Source organism: Epinephelus fuscoguttatus, linkage group LG11 (genome assembly GCF_011397635.1).
Source record: "Epinephelus fuscoguttatus linkage group LG11, E.fuscoguttatus.final_Chr_v1".
In the NCBI taxonomy this organism is placed as follows: Eukaryota; Metazoa; Chordata; class Actinopteri; order Perciformes; family Serranidae; genus Epinephelus; species Epinephelus fuscoguttatus.
Genome location: NC_064762.1, coordinates 37966762 through 37987155, shown reverse-complemented (window position 1 = coordinate 37987155; position 20394 = coordinate 37966762). Strand labels below are relative to the sequence as shown.

The 20394-nt window shown below is 40.4% G+C and overlaps 2 protein-coding genes across 2 annotated transcripts in view; one reads left to right on the top strand and one right to left on the bottom strand.

Moving 5' to 3' along the window:
• Positions 1–20394, bottom strand: part of LOC125897389 (xaa-Arg dipeptidase-like) — a 649571-nt gene that overhangs the window by 94720 nt on the left and 534457 nt on the right. The window lies entirely within an intron of this gene.
• lrfn2b (leucine rich repeat and fibronectin type III domain containing 2b) overlaps positions 1–20394 on the top strand; it is a 242941-nt gene that overhangs the window by 151859 nt on the left and 70688 nt on the right. Inside the window, exon 4 of the mRNA XM_049590668.1 lies at positions 5828–5927. The gene's annotated coding sequence lies outside the window, so the exon portion shown is untranslated. The remainder of the gene's footprint in view (positions 1–5827; positions 5928–20394) is intronic.

Below are 20394 nucleotides of genomic sequence, written 5' to 3'. Positions count from 1 at the left end.
CTGGCTACTTTTTCCCACTTCCTGGCTACTTCATTTCCTGAAGAAAAGCCCTGCATCTTATTTCGCCACAAAGTGGTTTATCTCTGCCATCTTCCATCTGTGTGTTGATTGTAAGCATAAGTAGCAGTGTTAATTTCATTGACCAAAATTTATGATGAAAATTTTTCATCAACAACCCTTTTTCTGTGATGAAAATGAGACGATGACGAGCTGGGAAAAAAATGTTCGTGGTGGGCTGAGTACTTACAGTTAACTTCAAACGTCACACAAGTGTCCAGGAAAAAGTCTGCTCCAGGAAAAAGTCTGCACCAGGATGTTTTGCTAACCAGCAAAAAAACACTCATACCAGAGCAGTGTCAGCTATTGGTGCGAGTTGTTAGCTGTAATTCAGCAGTAAATAATCAGCCGTATGTGTCTGACTGTGGATGGTGGAGCTGCTGAATGGATTTGTGGAGTTTGTTTAGTTGCAGCTTTGGCTGTTAGCAGCTAGCTCTGCTTGTTAGCTGCTGAACGGCAGCAGAGCAAGCAGCCACCGGCCGCCACACCTTACAGCAGGACTCCACTCAGTCCGGACTGGAGACGCTTTATAAGTTTATGCTGTTTGACAGGCAGGTAGGAGGCTCAGTGAGTGTAGCTGTGCTGTAAGTAAACAGTCTGAACTCAGCGCAGTTTTCTCAGACAGCTGAAAGTCCAGTTTTAATCACAGACTCTGTGAGAGGATGACTTTAAACCAACATACTAAAGGTGAATTACTATGTGTGTGAAGCTCTATGCAGAGCCTATGCCGTAGCTTACGCACATGGCCTACACCGTTTTGGGCATTCATACTTGTGCTGTGCTGTATCTGTGTCACTCTGCAATTACACCTCCAAAGCACTAGTTGGTAGTGGGGTTTCTTTAAGGTGCTGTGGAGTTGAGTCAATTCAAAACACACCCAAAACAACAAAACAAGAATTAATAGTGACAATTAAAAAAAAAAAAAAAAGTACACAAATCAGCTTCAAAATAACTCACTGGATTCACAGACAAAGCAATTGTCCTTTGCTGGACATAATTTCTCCACAAATACAACATGCTTGTGTTATTAGCATAAAACTATGGCATTTTACATTGTACACATTAGCTTAGGGGCTAGCAGACACTCTCTACTCATGTAAAGTCAGGGACAACAACAACATTTAATAAAGATAATGTTACAAAATTTGGCTCCATTGCAACTCACAAGGTTCACCCTCAAAACAACTGTCTTATACTTAACTTGTTTTCTAAACAAATACAACATGCTAACATTTTTAGCAAGGCCTATGGCATTTTACGTTGTAACGTAGTAAGTACGTTGTAAGCCATGATAAGCCATGATAAATCACACACAAGACGTAAATGCTATTTTTCGAGGCTTTATTGTCTTCACACGTAGGCTCTATGTCAACACAGATCCTATGTCGTAATTCCTGCTTAACATGTCACAGCTTCTCAACAGTGAGATCGATATGTCACAGTTCACAATTCAACTGGGTACAAATCCTAGTTGTCTAAATGAAATTCTATACAACCTGTCACCTTGATTCTAATTTCTGGTACATGAATTACCTTCAGTTGATTAAGATAAAAACAAAAAAACATAGAAAACAAAATAACTAATAGTTGAATGTGGCTTTACGATGAATGTCATGAATTTTCACTGACTAAAATGTTTTGAATTTTCATAGACTAAAACCATGAAAAATAAAAATGACTAAAATGTGACTCAAACTAATAAGCATTTTAAGACTAAATCTGAAATAGCTGTCAACTGAACATTGGTAAGTGGGAATTCCTCCTTCTCATGATCCTCTCTTTCCTTCCATTCTTTCTCCTAACCCCAGAACATATTTCAGGCACAGAAATGTTCCTTGCTTTAAGCCCTGTATACTGTAGCTTGAAGTGTGTGATTATCATGCTTCAGTGAAGACAACACTGGGCTTAGATCACATTCCGCACAGAAACTGATCTGATTTTGCATGTGCTCAGTTTCTCTCATGTATGTTTAACACAGGTGTGGTTGGATAACAGCAGGCCTGTGTGCACTGCTTAAGTGACTCTCTTTACTTATTGTGGACTGCTCTTGTTTTTTTCCATCTGAGTGCCTTTTCTCAGGATCACCGTTCCAAAACTATAAATGGGTCAAGTATTACCTGAAAGCAGTTTCCCACACTTTTCTGTTTTTAACCCTATCATAAAATATCACAGGTTTTGATCTCTGTATTTTGAAGCTGACAGAAACTAATACCACATAAAAAAGGAAGGACGTGATCGCTCAGCTGTTACAAGTCGGATGAATATGCAGATGCAGGTGTGATGAGGCTGGTCCCTGACAGGTCGACTAGATGATCGCGTCCTATTTACATTCTGTAAATGATTGTGGGATCAGGCTGCCGTGTCAGTGCATCTCATCGGCTTATTCTGTCAGACAGGATTTGCAGATATTGATACGAGGTCTGCCTGTGGTGCTGTTCTGCTCTGCGCTGTGTGAACTCACCAAAGACAGAGAGACCCACCCCATGCCAACACATCACTCTCTTCTGTTTCCCAAGTCAGAGCACTGCCAGAGGAAATATTATGAGTAGCAAATCCCCTCCGAGGGCATCCATCGGTCAAATTCACATTCCGTGAACTCAGACGGCACAGGGGTTGCACTAGAAACAGATCAGACATCACAATTACCAACAACAGGAAAGGAAGTACATTCGTCCTTTTGGAACTGAAGCTAAATCTAGCATTGTAATTCCCTCTGAATAGGAACATGAGCTAAATATCTCAAATATAAAATGTGTAAATTAGCTGCAAATGTCAGCGCAGCAAGAAGCAAAGGTCATTACCATTCATCTCCGTCCCAGCAGAGCATCCATTGAGACTTGTTACAGTGACACTGGAGTTACAGGAACTGATCTCAGGGCGGTTTTCCGGTACTGGGCTGGCTGTTACTCTATTAATCATAGCTGGACAGGAAGCTATTTGAGCTGAACATCTAATTCCACTTTCACTTCATTTCCTCAAGTGTATAGTAAAGCAGAGTGATGTATGTGTGTGTATGTAATGAGTGCTTGCTTGTTGTGTGTGTCAGTCACTGCTGTATGCGTGTCTCACTAAAGTCTCTCTAATCTTGTTCTTTTCGCTGTACAGCCACCAGAGTGTGTTCTCTTTTGCCTTGGGCTTCACATGAGCTGCTCCACATTATTTCCTAAAAGGAATATCTGCAGACCATTCTCAGGGGTATGAGGTTATATATGAGGGTTGGAAATCAGCAGAGGCCCCATGATATGATATTATGTATGTAGACAGGGAGGGAGTCCGCTGCGTTGCACTGCCATGTTTCTACAGTAGCCAAGAATGGACAAACCAAACACTGACTCTACATAGGGCCATTTGCATTTTGGCACCAGCCAACGTAATGAGCAGTCCTCCCGCAACAAACAGCATCAAATAAACACTGTTATTTTTAAAAAAATTTTTTTGCAAAATGGCTTTTTTTAGTGGTCAAGGTCACTTTGACCTTGCATTAGTCTCATGTGTGAACACATTATCTCAAGAAGATCTTAAGATAGTTTCCTCTAATTTGGCACAAAGCCCCACTCTGACTCAAAAATGAAATGACGAGAATTCGCGGGTCAAGGTCACTGTGCCCTCACAAAACATGTTTTTGGCTCAAGAATTCATACACTAATTATGACACTCACTCGGACAAACGATCAACATTGGCAGGCTATGGCAGGTGTCACAGTACACGGCATTTTGCGTGAGGCAGTTCATGATTTTTGGGGACATAATGATCAGATGTCATTGAGAAGTAACCAAAAGGGCCTAAACTACACATTGGAGGGATATATTCATCATTTTATTGGTGAAAATTGGCTTTTTATTGTTAGACTTTGTTGACCTATTATTTTCAGGTTTTTAGGATGTAAAATGCTGCTGAATCAACCTGATCTCATCAAATACTGGCACTTGGTTAGTGACTTATGGTGTCAGACAACAACGAGGAAAACTGTCCTTTCATGCCAGCATGATACACATCCAGTCACTCTTATTGTTTAATAGCGCCCAGCGGCATTAATGTGAAGGTGTTCATGTCATTGGTCCGACATCCCATTGGTTCGACATCCCATTAGTCCGACGGTCCGCGGTGTTGAATGGCTCCCAGCGGGCGTATTTCTGCCTTGATGGTGTGCCGCGACTGTCTCTGGGCGAGCAGGGAAAGGCTTGAGGCGGAGCAGGCTCACGGCTTATGTGTTTGCCACTTTCTTTTTCATTTTAACCCACACCATGATCTTTTCCTGACCCTAACCAAGTGGTTTTTGTGCCTAAACCTAACCAGACCTTAACCACAGGGCATCATGATGATTTCAGAACGGACTTCGGAACAATGGGTTTAATATGGTTGGACCGATGGGCTGTCGGACCAATGGGCAGTTCCCGTGTGAAGCACAGTGGGATAACAATGTAAGTTAAGGGGGGAAAGTCTAAGTAGGGTGGTTGGGAGGGGTGGAGGATGAGTCCAACAACCACCCACTTTCCCGCTGGAGGCCAGTGTTCACTTCCTGTAAGACTGTAAAGCCAAACCTTATTCTTTTCCCCTAAACCCAACCATGTGCTTCTGTTGCCTAATATAAATTCAACCACATACATGTGTTGGCAAAATGTAACCACATGTGTTTGTTGTTGAAGGAAAAAAAGGTCAATTCATGGTTTTGTACCAACATTGTGCATTTATTTTGAAAGAGACTGTATGCAAACTGTACATTTCCTGTGAGAACAGAAGTGTATTTTGAAATCAGACAATACATGTAACAGGCAGATGTTGACATAGCATCCCAGGACTTCAACAACCAATGCACCCAGGATACCTAGCACATCACATGTTGATGTGGAAAGTCCATGACCAGACATAAACATGTGATGAGGTTGGAGTGAGAATGTGTTGGCTGAAAGCACACTGTGTAGTCCACATAAACTTTAGCAGAATAGCCCTCAAACAGCAGAATGGCTGTTCATGCTAACATAATTTTTTAATGTTGCTAGAATGCCCAGGAATATTAACACCCCGGGCACAAATAGCATTATAGCATTGTTCGCAATAGACACCAAATGCTGGACACACAGGTGCTAATAGCACCTGCCTAAATAAATGCTATGCCACTATGAACATGTGGAACTCCTGAATCCATTACACTTCTATTGTATCGCCCCCAAGAGAAAAAACTTAAAGGCTGCGCAAGCTCTTTGGGGCTGCACGTAGTTGGATGTGTATATGTACTGTGGAGGTACTTTCAGAATAAAGCAGTGTTTGAGTGTACACATACACACAGTAGGTCAAGATTTGAAAGGTGTGCCTTAGTAGTCAATCTGCACAATGCATTGTCCCTTTGACAATAATAAAAGCAGACATGTGGTATTGATAGATTATCTAACTTGAGAAAACACACAGAAAGAAATAGATCAACATTTTTGGAAAAATATGCTGATCTGCTTTCTTTACGAGAGTGAGGTAAGAAGATCAATATCAATGTCAATATCATGTCTGTGTTATGAGAGCTGGAGTCAGGAGTTAGGTATGAACTATTCCTTTATTCGTTCTTAATAACTTTGGTGTACTTTTAAAAGAGATCAGCAGTTTTGTAAATCAATAGCTATAAAATAAATGTGCTAAACCATGTGAAAACACTGGTTTGGTGCTTTGAGTGTACTGCAGGGTACTTGTCATAACCTGCATGTCTGACTGTGTGACTCCTGTTTTTGTGGGACAGAGCATGTCTGAGCTGAAGGTGTGCTGTCATCCTGTGTTCTCCAGGTCGTCTCTTTCTGTTGGTGTGGGAGTGGGAGACGTGGAGGCTGTGATTAGCGGGCTGAGCCCGTGAGTGAACCTATGGCAGAGAGACAGCACAGTGCAGGTAAGAACTGCTCACACAGACACACCGAGACAAACAGACAGTATGTATCCAGCTGTAATACAACAAAACAACACAATCTGTATGAGGATGTACCTGGGGAGGGAGCCTTCTGTTGCAGATGGTAGTCCAACATGACTAACTATCTCAAACCTGCCTACATGTAGCAGCCCTTAGTGACTGTGATCTATTACACCCAAAAATGCAAGAGTGGTACAGTGAACAACACACAGAGGATTATACTGTGATGTTTGTAGCAGAGCCAAGCTGATAGTGATAACTGTATTTGAGAATTTACACAAGATTATGTGTTTACCACCACACTAGCAGCTCTGTGAGGCTGTACATAGGCATAGTGGCGCTGTAACTAAATGCTAATGTCAGCATGCTAACATGCTCACTGTGAAAATGCTAACATGCAGATGTTTAGCAGGTGTAATAGTAACCATTGGTGTCAATGGTCAAATCACATACTTCCGTTAGTACACTTCCATGTAGTATACTGTGTGCACTATGTACTCATTGGCGTAGTGCGCAAATTTCGACAGGGTAGTGTTGTCTCAAACCAAACACGGCCGTTGTGCACTCACCAGAAATGATGACCGCAAATTAGCTAGTTAGCAAACTAGCATTAGCATTCGTGTTATCGTTCGTGGTACCAAATCATTACAGACTGCTAAATTAATCCAACAAACACACTTCTGGCTTATATCCGACAACAGTAGAGTGGTGCTTAGAGCAAAAAACACGTGAATTTGTACAGTGCAGCAATGTTCAAGGTCGCACAGTCCTCGGCTGCTATTTCCAGTTTGAGAAGTGGTCCCTCCCCTTCCGCTACGTAGCCAAGATGGCGACCATTGAGTGCGAGAAGTGTCCATAGTTCCACACTCAACTTTTTGACCGTTTTGAGTGCACCATCCGGGTACTCAAAGTGCACTGCATTTTTCCATACTTCTCAGTGTGAACGCACCTCTGCAGTCAAAATAGTAAGTGTAAGTACAAAAGTACACGATTTGAGACACAGCACATGTTTACCATCTTAGTTTAGTATGTTAGCATGCTAACATTTAGCATTAGACACAAAGTATAGCTGAGGCTGAAGGGGATGTCATTAATTTCACAGATCAATATTCATAAAAACGTTGACCTGATTATGTTGCTTGATAAGAAGTCAGGGGGTCACCAAAGTTAATGTAATTCAGGGGAATGTGAATCTGTGCACCAAAGTCAGAAGGATTCATCCTCTGGGGACCATGAATAGGCCTACATGTACAAAATTTTAGGGCATTCCAATCAAAGGTATTTCAGTCTGGGCCCAAGTGATCAACAAACCAGCACAGCCACACACAAAGCCACACCATGAGCTTGGCTAATAATTTGACGTAAGCTTTTATTTGTTCCTTTATATAGAACTACAAACACAAAATTTTGTTTATTAAAGAACTGTGACCAAGATATGGCGTAAGGGTTACATTTTACAGTTGAAAAAATAAAACATGTCAGTGTTATCTGGAAAGAGTAGGCTATGTAAAAAAGAAAACCTGTCCTCAGACCAAAATAACAGAAAAAGGTTATCACTTCCAAAATGACCATTAGAGAGCATCAGCAACAGACACACATACTCACTAACACATGGTTGAGTTTGTGAAACAGCACCAAAACTAATTGGTTAGGTTTAGGAAAAACATCATGGTTTGGGTTAAAATAAGTATATTGCCTATGTCAGTTAAATATGTTACGTACATTAAGTAAGCTACTTATGTATGCAAGTTAAAATAAGTCAACATTGACTTACACAGGACAAGAACAGCAGTCTATGAGTCAAAGTCCTATTTTTGTTTAATGGATGTATAAAGAGAACCGGATATACCATTTGAGGTGGGGCCTGGTTCATTCCTATAAAAGTTGCTAGTGATGCATACAGAGATTCACAGATGTCCCTTTCAGATGAATTTTTCCCACAGGCTTATATCCACAATGTAACAGACATCCTATGAATACCTACCTATTAATATGTAAACTGTCAACAGTCTATGTGATAAGCTGAAATCATTTGACAATTTCAGCTCTGCTGTCACGCCTGAGTTTGATCATCCAACAAATTCCAAAATGTGTGGTAGTTCTGATGTTTTTACTAGAGAAAGGGTTGTGGAGGACCCAGAATGGATGAATGTGCTCAGTAAACCCCATGCTGACTTGCATGTTGGAATATTTGTTTTGTATAGATTTAAATTTTGGCTTGATGATGGCTCTAGAGGAAAGACCAAGAGGGCAGCAGTAAGACAATTGAGTGCACATAATCCAAATCTAATGCCAGTGAAAGCTGAAATCACTGAGATGATTTCTTAAAATTGCCTGAACTTTATTGATTTTATCCTATTTAGAATTGTATGTTTTGTTATCTGACTTATCATGGCTGCCAATCAGACAGTAGACATTAATCCACTTTTTTTTTTCCTGGCACACTACCGTGCTGGAGCGAGTCCGCTGAGCTGGGATTGACCCTCAGTGCACTCCTTTTGATTGGCAGAGCTGACCACAGGATGGATGTCACAGATACATTATGTCTGATTGCTAAGGCTGACTATAGCCTTTTTGGGATTCACATATCCTGAAAGCTGCAGTAAAAAGACTGTGAGGAGAAGAGGAAGTAGTAACTAAAACTGTCCACAAGCTCATGCAGAGCAGTAGACCAAACACCACAGGCTGCTGCTTTTGTAGTTTATATAAATCAATGTTTGCAACAAGCTTCCTGCCCATGTTAGAGGCTGGAAAACTTTCTCAATACCATCAAGCAGTTCTCCTGAAATATTGAGCTACAACATCAGTCTTATTTTTCATCCAAATACGCCATGAGTTTGCTCTTGTTGCCTCGTCTGCCAACTAAATTTACTCATCTTCAATGTTTAAAATGCACACTGCTGTTGTTTTTCTTAAAAAAGCTCACATGCATGCAGAAAGAGAAAAAAAAATTCATTTAAGAATGCATTTGAGCAGTGAACGTGGAGTAGGTTTAGGAGAGCAGCTGATACACACGTTACATAAGAGCCAGGGTCTATCAGTGCAGTGGGAGCTCCGTGGAGTTCATCATTCTTCCAGCTAATCCAGAGATGTCTTTAGGATTGACGGATGCTGGACTTTAGAGGCTTTGACAGCAGATGCCTCTTTCATCCACAGAGGGCAGCCATGCGTCACCTTCCAGCCCTCAAACAGCAAATCAATCTGTAGCAACCAGGTAGGACAGCAGGCTTCCACGAGCAACACAGTCAAATAAAGGAGTCAATGTGGTGCATTCAGCTCCAGTGAATGCACTAGTGTACATTGGAGGTGTCTGACTGGAGGTGTCTTTTTATAAATCACAAAGCATGAATGGCTTTATCTGTGGATATGTCTGATTTCTGTGGTGCTCTTGGTCTGGAGATGTAGGAGGAGTGGTGAAAATATTTTCTTGTGTTTTTTTTTTTTTTTTCTTCTTCTTCCCAATATTATAGTTGAATAGTGAATAGTTTTGAAAAAATATATATATGCTTCATATCAGACGTTGCGCTACACTTTTTTGTCGCCGGTCATTTTGACCGACAGGGTCATAAAAATCCGGTCATAATCTATTTTTACTGGTCATTTTAATTTTCGTTTTTAAATGATAATAAAGATATTCAAAGACATTTAGTTTTCATTCGTTCGTTTTTAATGAATCCAACAAGCAAGTTATAAAGTGTGCATTAATAAGGACATGAATGAAAAGATGAACAGACATCCACACACCGCAGTGCTTCAGTTTGGTGTCTGGTCTACACACAAGCCGCGAGCGCTTCTGTCAAGCTGGATAGAGCGGATCGTACCAAACAGGAAGTCGGACACAGAAAAGACGAGAGAATCCGGCCAATTTTCAAAATAAAATAACAACAGCATGCTAGGAACGTGAGGAGAAAATACCGTGTTTATAATTTAAAATAACACAACAGTACATAACCAAACACATTTTTCAATACCCTAATCACTTCATTACAATTTTAATTTTGTGTCACCAAGCCTACAGCCGTAACTACATGAATTAAATGGTCAGAACAATATGCCCTATTCATTCAGTGTTAATCCAGCATGCTCAATACATGGACATGCAATGACAAATTGTCATTAACTTATTACTTTATAAAAAACAATTAAAATATGGCCTTACCCATGTTTAAAATGACCTGTTGATGTGAAAAAACGAGTACTGACGGGAACAGACGAGTGGAGTCGATGTCGATGTTTAACCGGCGTGGAGAGCGCAGGAGAAATGCACTGCCTGTGTGGACAGTCAAGTATACTCGCAAGACTTCTGCGGCACTACTGCATCTGGTGTGTCCAGGCCGTTATGTCAACAACGCTACATGAAGCAGATGAATGACTTTTTCTCTGCAGTGTGAAAACGGCAGCCACTTACTGACTGTGCACTCCACCGCCAAGTGGGCAGGGGTGGTAATTGCAACCGGTCAAAATGACCGACGGCCTTCAGATTTTCCGGTCATTGTTGTAAAAAAATGGTCAGTGTCTGAGAATATCCAGTTAATGCGACCCCTGCTTCATATATATATACATACATATATACAGTACAGGCCAAAAGTTTGGACACACCTTCTCATTCAATGCATTTTCTTTATTTTCATGACTATTTACATTGTAGATTCTCACTGAAGGCATCAAAACTATGAATGAACACGTGGAGTTATGTACTTAACAAAAAAAGGTGAAATAACTGAAAACATGTTTTATATTCTAGTTTCTTCAAAATAGCCACCCTTTGCTCTGATTACTGCTTTGCACACTCTTGGCATTCTCTCCATGAGCTTCAAGAGTTAGTCACCTGAAATGGTTTCCACTTCACAGGTGTGCCTTATCAGGGTTAATTAGTGGAATTTCTTGCTTTATCAATGGGGTTGGGACCATCAGTTGTGTTGTGCAGAAGTCAGGTTAATACACAGCCGACAGCCCGATTGGACAACTGTTAAAATTCATATTATGGCAAGAACCAATCAGCTAACTAAAGAAAAACCAATGGCTATCATTACTTTAAGAAATGAAGGTCAGTCAGTCCGGAAAATTGCAAAAACTTTAAATGCGTCCCCAAGTGGAGTCGCAAAAACCATCAAGCGCTACAACGAAACTGGCACACATGAGGACCGACCCAGGAAAGGAAGACCAAGAGTCACCTCTGCTTCTGAGGATAAGTTCATCCGAGTCACCAGCCTCAGAAATCGCAAGTTAACAGCAGCTCAGATCAGAGACCAGATGAATGCCACACAGAGTTCTAGCAGCAGACCCATCTCTAGAACAACTGTTAAGAGGAGACTGCGCCAATCAGGCCTTCATGGTCAAATAGCTGCTAGGAAACCACTGCTAAGGAGAGGCAACAAGCAGAAGAGATTTGTTTGGGCCAAGAAACACAAGGAATGGACATTAGACCAGTGGAAATCTGTGCTTTGGTCTGATGAGTCCAAATTAGAGATCTTTGGTTCCAACCGCCGTGTCTTTGTGAGACGCAGAAAAGGTGAACGGATGGATTCCACATGCCTGGTTCCCACTGTGAAGCATGGAGGAGGAGGTGTGATGGTGTGGGGGTGTTTTGCTGGTGACACTGTTGGGGATTTATTCAAAATTGAAGGCACACTGAACCAGCATGGCTACCACAGCATCCTGCAGCGACATGCCATCCCATCTGGTTTGCGTTTAGTTGGACGATCATTTATTTTTCAACAGGACAATGACCCCAAACACACCTCCAGGCTGTGTAAGGGCTATTTGACCAAGAAGGAGAGTGATGGAGTGCTGCGGCAGATGACCTGGCCTCCACAGTCACCGGACCTGAACCCAGTCGAGATGGTTTGGGGTGAGCTGGACCGCAGAGTGAAGGCAAAGGGGCCAACAAGTGCTAAACACCTCTGGGAACTCCTTCAAGACTGTTGGAAAACCATTTCAGGTGACTACCTCTTGAAGCTCATGGAGAGAATGCCAAGAGTGTGCAAAGCAGTAATCAGAGCAAAGGGTGGCTATTTTGAAGAAACTAGAATATAAAACATGTTTTCAGTTATTTCACCTTTTTTTGTTAAGTACATAACTCCACATGTGTTCATTCATAGTTTTGATGCCTTCAGTGAGAATCTACAATGTAAATAGTTATGAAAATAAAGAAAACGCATTGAATGAGAAGGTGTGTCCAAACTTTTGGCCTGTACTGTATATCTATATATATATATATATATATATATATATATATATATATATATATATATATATATATCCAAAGTATTAATGGAGACTTATTTATACATGAGGGAAAAAAAATTCTAACCAGATGATTTTTCATTGTATGTTCTGAAAGCGCTGTGGTTAACGTGTGGTTAGGTTTTGGCACAAAAACAACTTGGTTGGGGTCAGGAAAAGATCATGTTTTGACTTAAAATATCCAGTTTGGATGCTACAAATATGGCTAGAGATGTTCCAATGTCTCATCAAAGTATTCTTTGGTCAAGGTTAGGGAAAGATTGTGACTTTGGTCAAATGTTAAAAAAAACAGGCAAGAAAAAAATATAATGCTGTAGTCACTACAAGTGGATATTGTATTGCAGCATTGCCTATTTCGGCAGAAAACAAAAGAAATTTGTTTTGCTGACGTTCATTTTTAACATTTTTATGACTTGATGGGTATGCTAATTATCAACATTCCTCATTATGTTAATAAAAGCACAATTCACTCAGCATTATGTTTCCTTAGAAAACCTATTTGTTGTTACAAGTCAAACTGTAAAAAATAATGGAGGTAGCTATGGTGACATCGTCTGTTGGTTTGTGGTATCCTGTTTTAAAGCCTCAGGTTTGGCATTTTGGCTGTCGCCATCTTGGATTTTTGAAAACAGACATGATGAGAGGGTGGATCTGACTCATAGACTGTGGCGACGCCTCGCAGACAGCCTGTCACTCAAACAACCCGCCTTTAAACTATGTAATTTTGAGCCCTTAAATTTTGACCAGGTGACTTCTATGAAAAGACAGTTGTCAAGAATAGTGATATTATCTATAGAGACTAATACTGGTTTTTTTTAGCTAGGCTGTAAACATGTTTATCTCTGCTGTAAAGTTTGCCATTTTAACATGGAGGCCTATGGGGACTGACTGGCTTTTGGCAAATGGCCATTTAAAGAACTGCAGTTTTTGGCACTTCTGGGTTGGCTTTATTTTTCAGCCCCTGAGATTGCTACTTGTTTTAAATTAGTTGAATGTAAATATAGGCTAATTTTCAAGAGACAGGGCTGCAGCTAAATTGTGAAGGCTTTATAGGTCTGTGATGGCAACTTGAGCTCCTGGTTAAAGTTAGAGAAAGATCACAAAACTGTAGATTGAACACATTGATTTTTTTCAACATTGAACCAAATGCAACTTCGTATCTGCTTTAAAAGAATAATAATGAGAACCACTGAATCAGTCCTTACTGAAAAGTATATATGGCGCTCAGGCTCACCTGACAGGTATTATTTTAAAGGTTAAAGCTCTTTTGTCTTACTACACTGCTCTTTCAGACCTATAAAATTGGTATTCCTTTCAAGTTTTAAAAGCCACTGGAGAGGGCTCAGAGCAGAGTTGTGCATTTTTTCTCTCAGGGCAATGAAATTTCCTACAGACAGGATTTCATGTATTTCTTCAGTCACATTCTTTCTGTCGGGTCCTCTTATCCCTAAAGAGCCTGAGCAGCAATTGCAGCTGAGTGGATCAATCTGAGAAATGCCCGTGAAATTCAGAGCGTTCCCAGGCTGAAATCCCTCTGATTACGTTTCACGGATAATGTGAGGATTTTAACGCACCACGCCGAGTGTACACAATCTCTGGCACACCTTCCAAGTATTGAGTTGCATCCTCTTATGAACAACTCCACTGGCTGGAGGCTTTAAAAGTCTTTTCAAATTACCTTTCAGTTCATCTGCATCTCCCACTCAGGACTGATGCAAATGGGATGCTGAAATCCATGAAGGATCAGAGTTTTCTTCCCCACTCACTCCCTCAGTCAGTCTCATCTACAGTCCGACTTTCTTCACATTGTGCTGTCTTTTTTCTAAAGTTACACTACAATTTATCGGGCCGATATCAACATTTTATTGTATATAATGCCACTTACATGACTGTTAGAAGTGTTCAAAACACTATAATCACTAACAAAAGGATTCTTTAAATGGATTACTTTTCATATTAAAAGCTTTGTATTGTTTACACTCAGATCACAAATGCTGGTAGTCATGCTTCACCAATCATCTCTTACAAACTGTAGATATATTCTGAAATCCTACAGGGAGCTTGCATTCTCATATAACGGATGCGCACTGAAAAAAAAATATACTTTTGATAAAAGTGAAAAAAGGCATTCAGAGATTTAAAATGCTTCAAATCAACAATTCCGTAAACAAACAATAGAATGTCATTTTTACAATTTCCTTTTGGTTTGAGGTAGGTTTAGGTGCAAATAAAAACACAGGTATGGCTTTTGTTTTGATGAAAGAGACTCAAAATTAAGAAGAAAGTCATCTCTGTTAAAAATCACAGCTTGCATGTTTTTAAAACAGGTCACTGTACCTTATTTTGCATGCTGTGTACAAACTCTGTCAAACTAATCAAAGTATATGTACAAATACCAAATAGTACTACTTCGCATTCATTTGAACTCCCTTTATGTATGGAAATAGATACATCCGTTTGAAACATGATGGCATAGATAAAGCCAATAGATAGCAAGAGAGGACAGACTCCCAAGTTTCACACAACAACAAACATAGCTTTGTTGAATTTCATTAAATTTCAATTGTTAATTTTATGTTTTGACAGCTGTGGTTGGGCACAAAAACCACGTGTTTATGGTTAGGAAAAGATCACATTTTGGCTTAAAATGTCCAGTTTGGACACTACAAATACAAAAGGAAATGCCCCAATGTCTCGTTGAAGAAATTTCTCCTTTTGTTGGATCTCGAACAGTGGTCCACTGCTGTCTGCTGCTCGACCATCCATCATCCCCTCCCCTGATGAGAAACTCAGCTCAGATGTAATCGAAACTAAGCCATGCATACGAAATGTACAGATGTAACATACCAGTAGCTGTGCTTTGCAGAAACGTGCAATGCCAACATTGTATTCCAATGTGATCTCACAGAAATACATAAAATGACCATAGTAACTCGACACTAGTGGTGTAGTGGAGGGTATACGCAGGTAGATGGAGTATACCCACTTCTTTTTGACGGTTAGTATACCCACGTATCAGCCAAAAAGCCATTTTATTACATGTGAGAGTATACCCACTTCCTCCTCGGTAACCTACCCATCTGCCTAGTACTCACCTCATCAACTACCACTACAAGGCTGCCTAAACCCAACCGTGGTGGCATAGTTGAGTTGAGGCACCAAAACTACTTAGTTCAGAAAAAGATTGCATCGTCAGTTAAAATTACTATGTTTGTTACATATGGGACATAGGTAGGCCATACACTACATAACATGATGAGACTATGTAAAGTATGTCATTACATTGAGTTAAAAGAAGGCAACATTGACTTTTAGTTTCAAACAACACATGAGCAGAAATCTCCTGGGTGAAAGTCCAGTGTTTGTGTGACCAATCCATCACCCCGACCTCCTCCCTATTGGGACTTTCTCACTCTTTAAACTACCTATGGGGTCATACCATTAACCACTTCCCACTGCGTGATGTTTTTTTAATCATGGAATTCATGTGTCCGTCATGACAAAAGATCCTAACTGACTTTCCGTTGTTTCTACAGTGCCTGTACGAAAGTGTTAAGAGGTTGTGGTCATTTAATTTCTTTCTGTGAGATTGTTTTCTTCCAGCGCCTGGGCTGGTAAATATTCAGTAGGCACACGAAATACATGACAGCTTCAGTAGAATAATATTGACTGTGCTATCAGCCTTCAAAAACCCATGTAGTGTTCACCACTACTGCTCTCTATGACCTGCTTTATATTAAGCTGGCTTGTCACCCTGCATACCTGTTCAAGAGCAAGATGAGTGACAAGGAAATCTCGGCAACATGGACTCCCGCTGCTTAGTCTGATGCAGAGTCTGCTTCACTGATAAGCTGATTCAGTTTGGCAGGTGGAATTACGGCTGTCGGCCTTCATGCTGCCGACTATCATCCTTCAGAACCAGAGGGGCTGCAGCAATCTTGGCTCTCGCAGATCAAAGTCACCCCTTCCACCCACTAGGGTGGAGCAAACCTCACTCACGCCCAAAAGGCAGAGCACCACAGGCATCACGGGAGCCAGAGGGCAGGGAGATAGCCCTCTTAGTCATCAGGCAGCTCGAGTAGTGCTCAGGCAGGACAGTGACTTACAGCAGAGTTATGGGAAGACTATCAATGTTACCAGATAAGATATCCGATTTTTTTCATTTTTAAATTAATACTTTAAAAAGACTTTAAACACACATTAAATTGCCATCAAATATACCCCAACGTTTAAAGTTTCTCAATTCAAAAATGTGTTCTTCTTCTGTTTATGTCCCCTAAAATGTCTGACCTTGACTATATTGACTTGTTTCTGTGCAAAGTGTGTCACTGGAGAAACGTTTTTCCATTCCTCTACTGAAGTGGGTGATGTCTGAGTACTTCCCTCGATCTGAGATTCAAACGTATGCCGGCAAACTAAATAAGGTAACTCACCTACACAAAAGCCAATCGCTATCTAATATGGGAAGCACATACATTATTGATGGAAGAAGGACACAACACCACCAAAGAAACCTGAAACCTCCTGCACAGAACAGACTTTGCCATTACAGAGATCAGAGTTGGCATTAGCATAGGAAAAGTTTGATAGCTAACACGGTAGAGTGTGTAGTTTTTGGATGGAAACCAGATCCTGGAGCCTTCTTCCACTATCTGCCAAAAACCTCAGCGTAGCTTATGTTACTGTTTGTTTAAAAATCACCAACACTGTGTCAGCCACTGCCAGTTAGCCACAAGCTAACAAGCTAATAAACAATATTAACAAATATAAGATGCATACTGCGCTTACCATTCTAATTCGTCTGCTAGTCACTAATTTTGATGCACAACGGGCTTCTCATCTGAGTCTGACTGAGGCCCAAATATGTATGCCTGATGTTTCCTGTAACCATATGAATGTATTGAACTGGATACAGTGTGAGAGGAGGGGCCCTGTTCATGTCTACAGAGGTTGCTCAGTACTGCATGAAGCCAAACTGGTTTAACTGCCATGTATGAAATTACCTGAATGATCGGCACTGCTTCACTGTGGTCCGTAGAGCAGATGCCCTAGAGACCTCCGCCAGCTGAGCCGGCCCCTTCCTGTTTAGTGCTCTGCTACCTTGAAGACTTTTCAATTTGTATGGACCTTTTGAATTAAAAATTGCAATATTTCACGAGGTTTGTGACGCTCAGAGAAATGTAGAATTTACAGATGTCTCTTGCATAAGTCCATGTATAAGTCAATAGGAAAAAGTCTATTGGGGCCGCAGGGCATTACGAGACGGTGTAATTACACTGTTCGACCATTACAAAAATTGGCTTCAAAGGGTGGCACACTTCTTGGGGGCATCGGTCAACCTAGTGCTAGGTTTGCATAACCAGGCCTTTGTTTTAGCATTAGAGAACAAATAATTACTTGTTTAAGTTTAAGACTTTGTGCCTGTTTCATGAATATCTATGAGATCAGGCAGACTATGGGCAAGTCAGTGGAGGCTATCTCTGTTACCAGACAAGAAAACTAATGTTTGAAATATGAAATTATTTGATTAATTTACAGGAACACCTCACTGCAAATACAATAAAATGTTTTGTTTTTGCTACATTCTACTGTCAGGTGTTTCTGTAATTTTGTCCACCCCCATGGATAATACAAAGAAAAGTAGTATAAAGCCTATTCATGTTACCAGAAAGGAAATCTAAACTTTTATCTTATAAATTATTTTCTTCAATAAACCGGAACGCTCCACTGCAATCAAATACAGTATCTGCTTTTTGTTTCCCTCCACTGTGTCCATGTTAATTTGTCTGACCCTGCATACTAAACATTCTCATACCAGACATGTACTTCTAATTTTCAGCAGATATTAAGTGTTTAAAGTCTAATTAAATCCAATAAATTGGTCAAAATTGCACAGTATGAGTTAATTAAAATAACTTAATGTCTCTGTAATAGCCTTCCCTCCAAAAATATCACCTCAACATCCACTGATAAGACTGTGAACTATGTCTAATAGCATCGGCTCCTACACTCCCCACTGAATCATCCTGTACACTCCCACATCCTTCTCCTGCTCTCACTCTAATTTGCTCTCATCAGAAAAAAGCTCCTTCTCTGCCTCAGTCCCCTGCTGGTATTTTTTACCTTGTTTCTGAGTCTATCTGTAACATGTCTTTTCTGGGGCCAAACAAATAAGTTTGTTGCGTCTATTCTCAGAATGGTACTCCGGCTAACTACCTTTTTTTGCTTTTAATCTAGCTGATGTCTGTGGTGAAACTATGCTTTCTCAAAAATAGCACTCGATACAAACACTTGCTTTTCATGGTAACTAACGAATGCCAGGTTGTGGATGCAAAAGAAAGACAAAGCTGTGTGCAGCATGCACTCTCACTCTATTGACCAGCAGGGGTTAAATTAGGATTTGCTATGTTAGGGGGCTGGCTGACCATGAAGGACACCCTTTAGTTCCATCATCTCACTCTTACACTTTACGTAGAAGATAATCATAGAGGCCACTGTTTGAAGTGTGCCGTTAGGTGCCGATGTATTTTGGCAGCTCATGGACTGCGGCTGTAACAACTCTAGCAACTCCCTGCCAGATCAGCAAACTTTCTGTTGCTGCTGATCCATAGCTTAGACCCAGCACAGCCCACTGTGAAAATTGGAAATACTTAATCCTCCAAATAATAATTTGTTTATCAGTTCCTCAACCTGTTATGTTGAATTTATGAAGAAAACTTTGTTTTTGTGCCATGCCTCCACAGTAAATGAAGAATCTGAAAATGGAGACAATTATGATCATTTGAAGTCATAAGCAACAGCATTAAACAGCTGCAAAACTATAACAAAACATCAGTTTAAAAGCCAACCCGAGTCTCATTTAACAACGTATGCTCAATACCTGCCAAACAGACAGCCCTTTCTGACAGGAAACTGAACTAAATGTGAAACTTATGTCTCTTCAAAGCCAGACTCCATTGACAAAAAAAGTAATTTTACCTTGCTGAACATGGGAGCTGCCGACCACTGTCTCGATCAGTAGTTTGATTGTGGTATTGTGTGATTTTGATGAATCTCAACAAACACTTTAAAACTGAGATTTGTGTAGATCCAATGAGTTTTTGAAAGGGTGGGGTCAGTGACGACAGGATTTTAGGGAGTTAAATGATATGAGTTTTAGTCTGCTCGTATGCCCTAAGGTAAGAATCTCTTATGATAACCTTACTTGGCTTATATGACTGTGTCAAGCTGGGACTGTTATTGAGCCTGACTGGGCTGAGTTGTTTTGATTTAGCAGATGCTAGCCAGTGTTTCTCCTGGTGCTGCTGCTATAATATCTCTCCATATATAACTATCAAGATATCTCCACTTTAAGCAGCCAGAGTCGGGGACGAGCACGGATTACAAGTAGAACACACAATAGTTTGAAGGCTGATTTTAAAAAAAAGCCAATCAGTAACTCTCTCTGATAATGCCACACTGTGAACAACAAATCACTCTTGATATCAGCAAGAGCAGAGTTAGTGATCCGCTCTTAGCAGTCTGCCGGATTTTTTTGTTTCCTTGGCACAAGAGACAAAATAAACAACAAACCATCTGTATTTGGATTGGCCCAGAATTACACAAGCAGTGCATCCCTAATATAAATAAAAGATTACTGAGATTTAGGTAAATTGACCTATGTTACTTGTGATTTGGTAAAACAGAAAAACAGAAGGCTAATTAAGTTAGCCAAATTATGTTGCCGAAGAAAGGGGCAAATGTCAAGCTCACTGAAAACAACTGGAGCTGAATTGAAATTACCTTGAGACAGTTTTTCTTTTAGTTGTAGTGGTTGAAAAATTAGTTTATAAACCTCATATCTAAGCTCTGTCTTCAAGCTGTAAAGAGCAAAAAACACTTACATCTTTATTAGCTGCAATGTTATACAATGTACTTTAATACAGTTTTGGACCAGGCTCTGCACTCTCTCGTACCATCAACTGATGTCGTCCTCACATTACTTTTGGAGCAGTAGGATTACATTAATTGTAGGGATTTTCCCTATATCCTAATGCTCATATTGACTGGAAATATGGATTTTTAAAGCTGATATTTAAAAAAATGTAAGAGAGGGGACCAGTGTTGATCAGTGTGACTGAGAGGCAGATAACTCCTGCATCATGGGAGTCGGCACCTTGACCAGTGAAGATGATGAAGATATGCATAATGAAGATGTGCATAA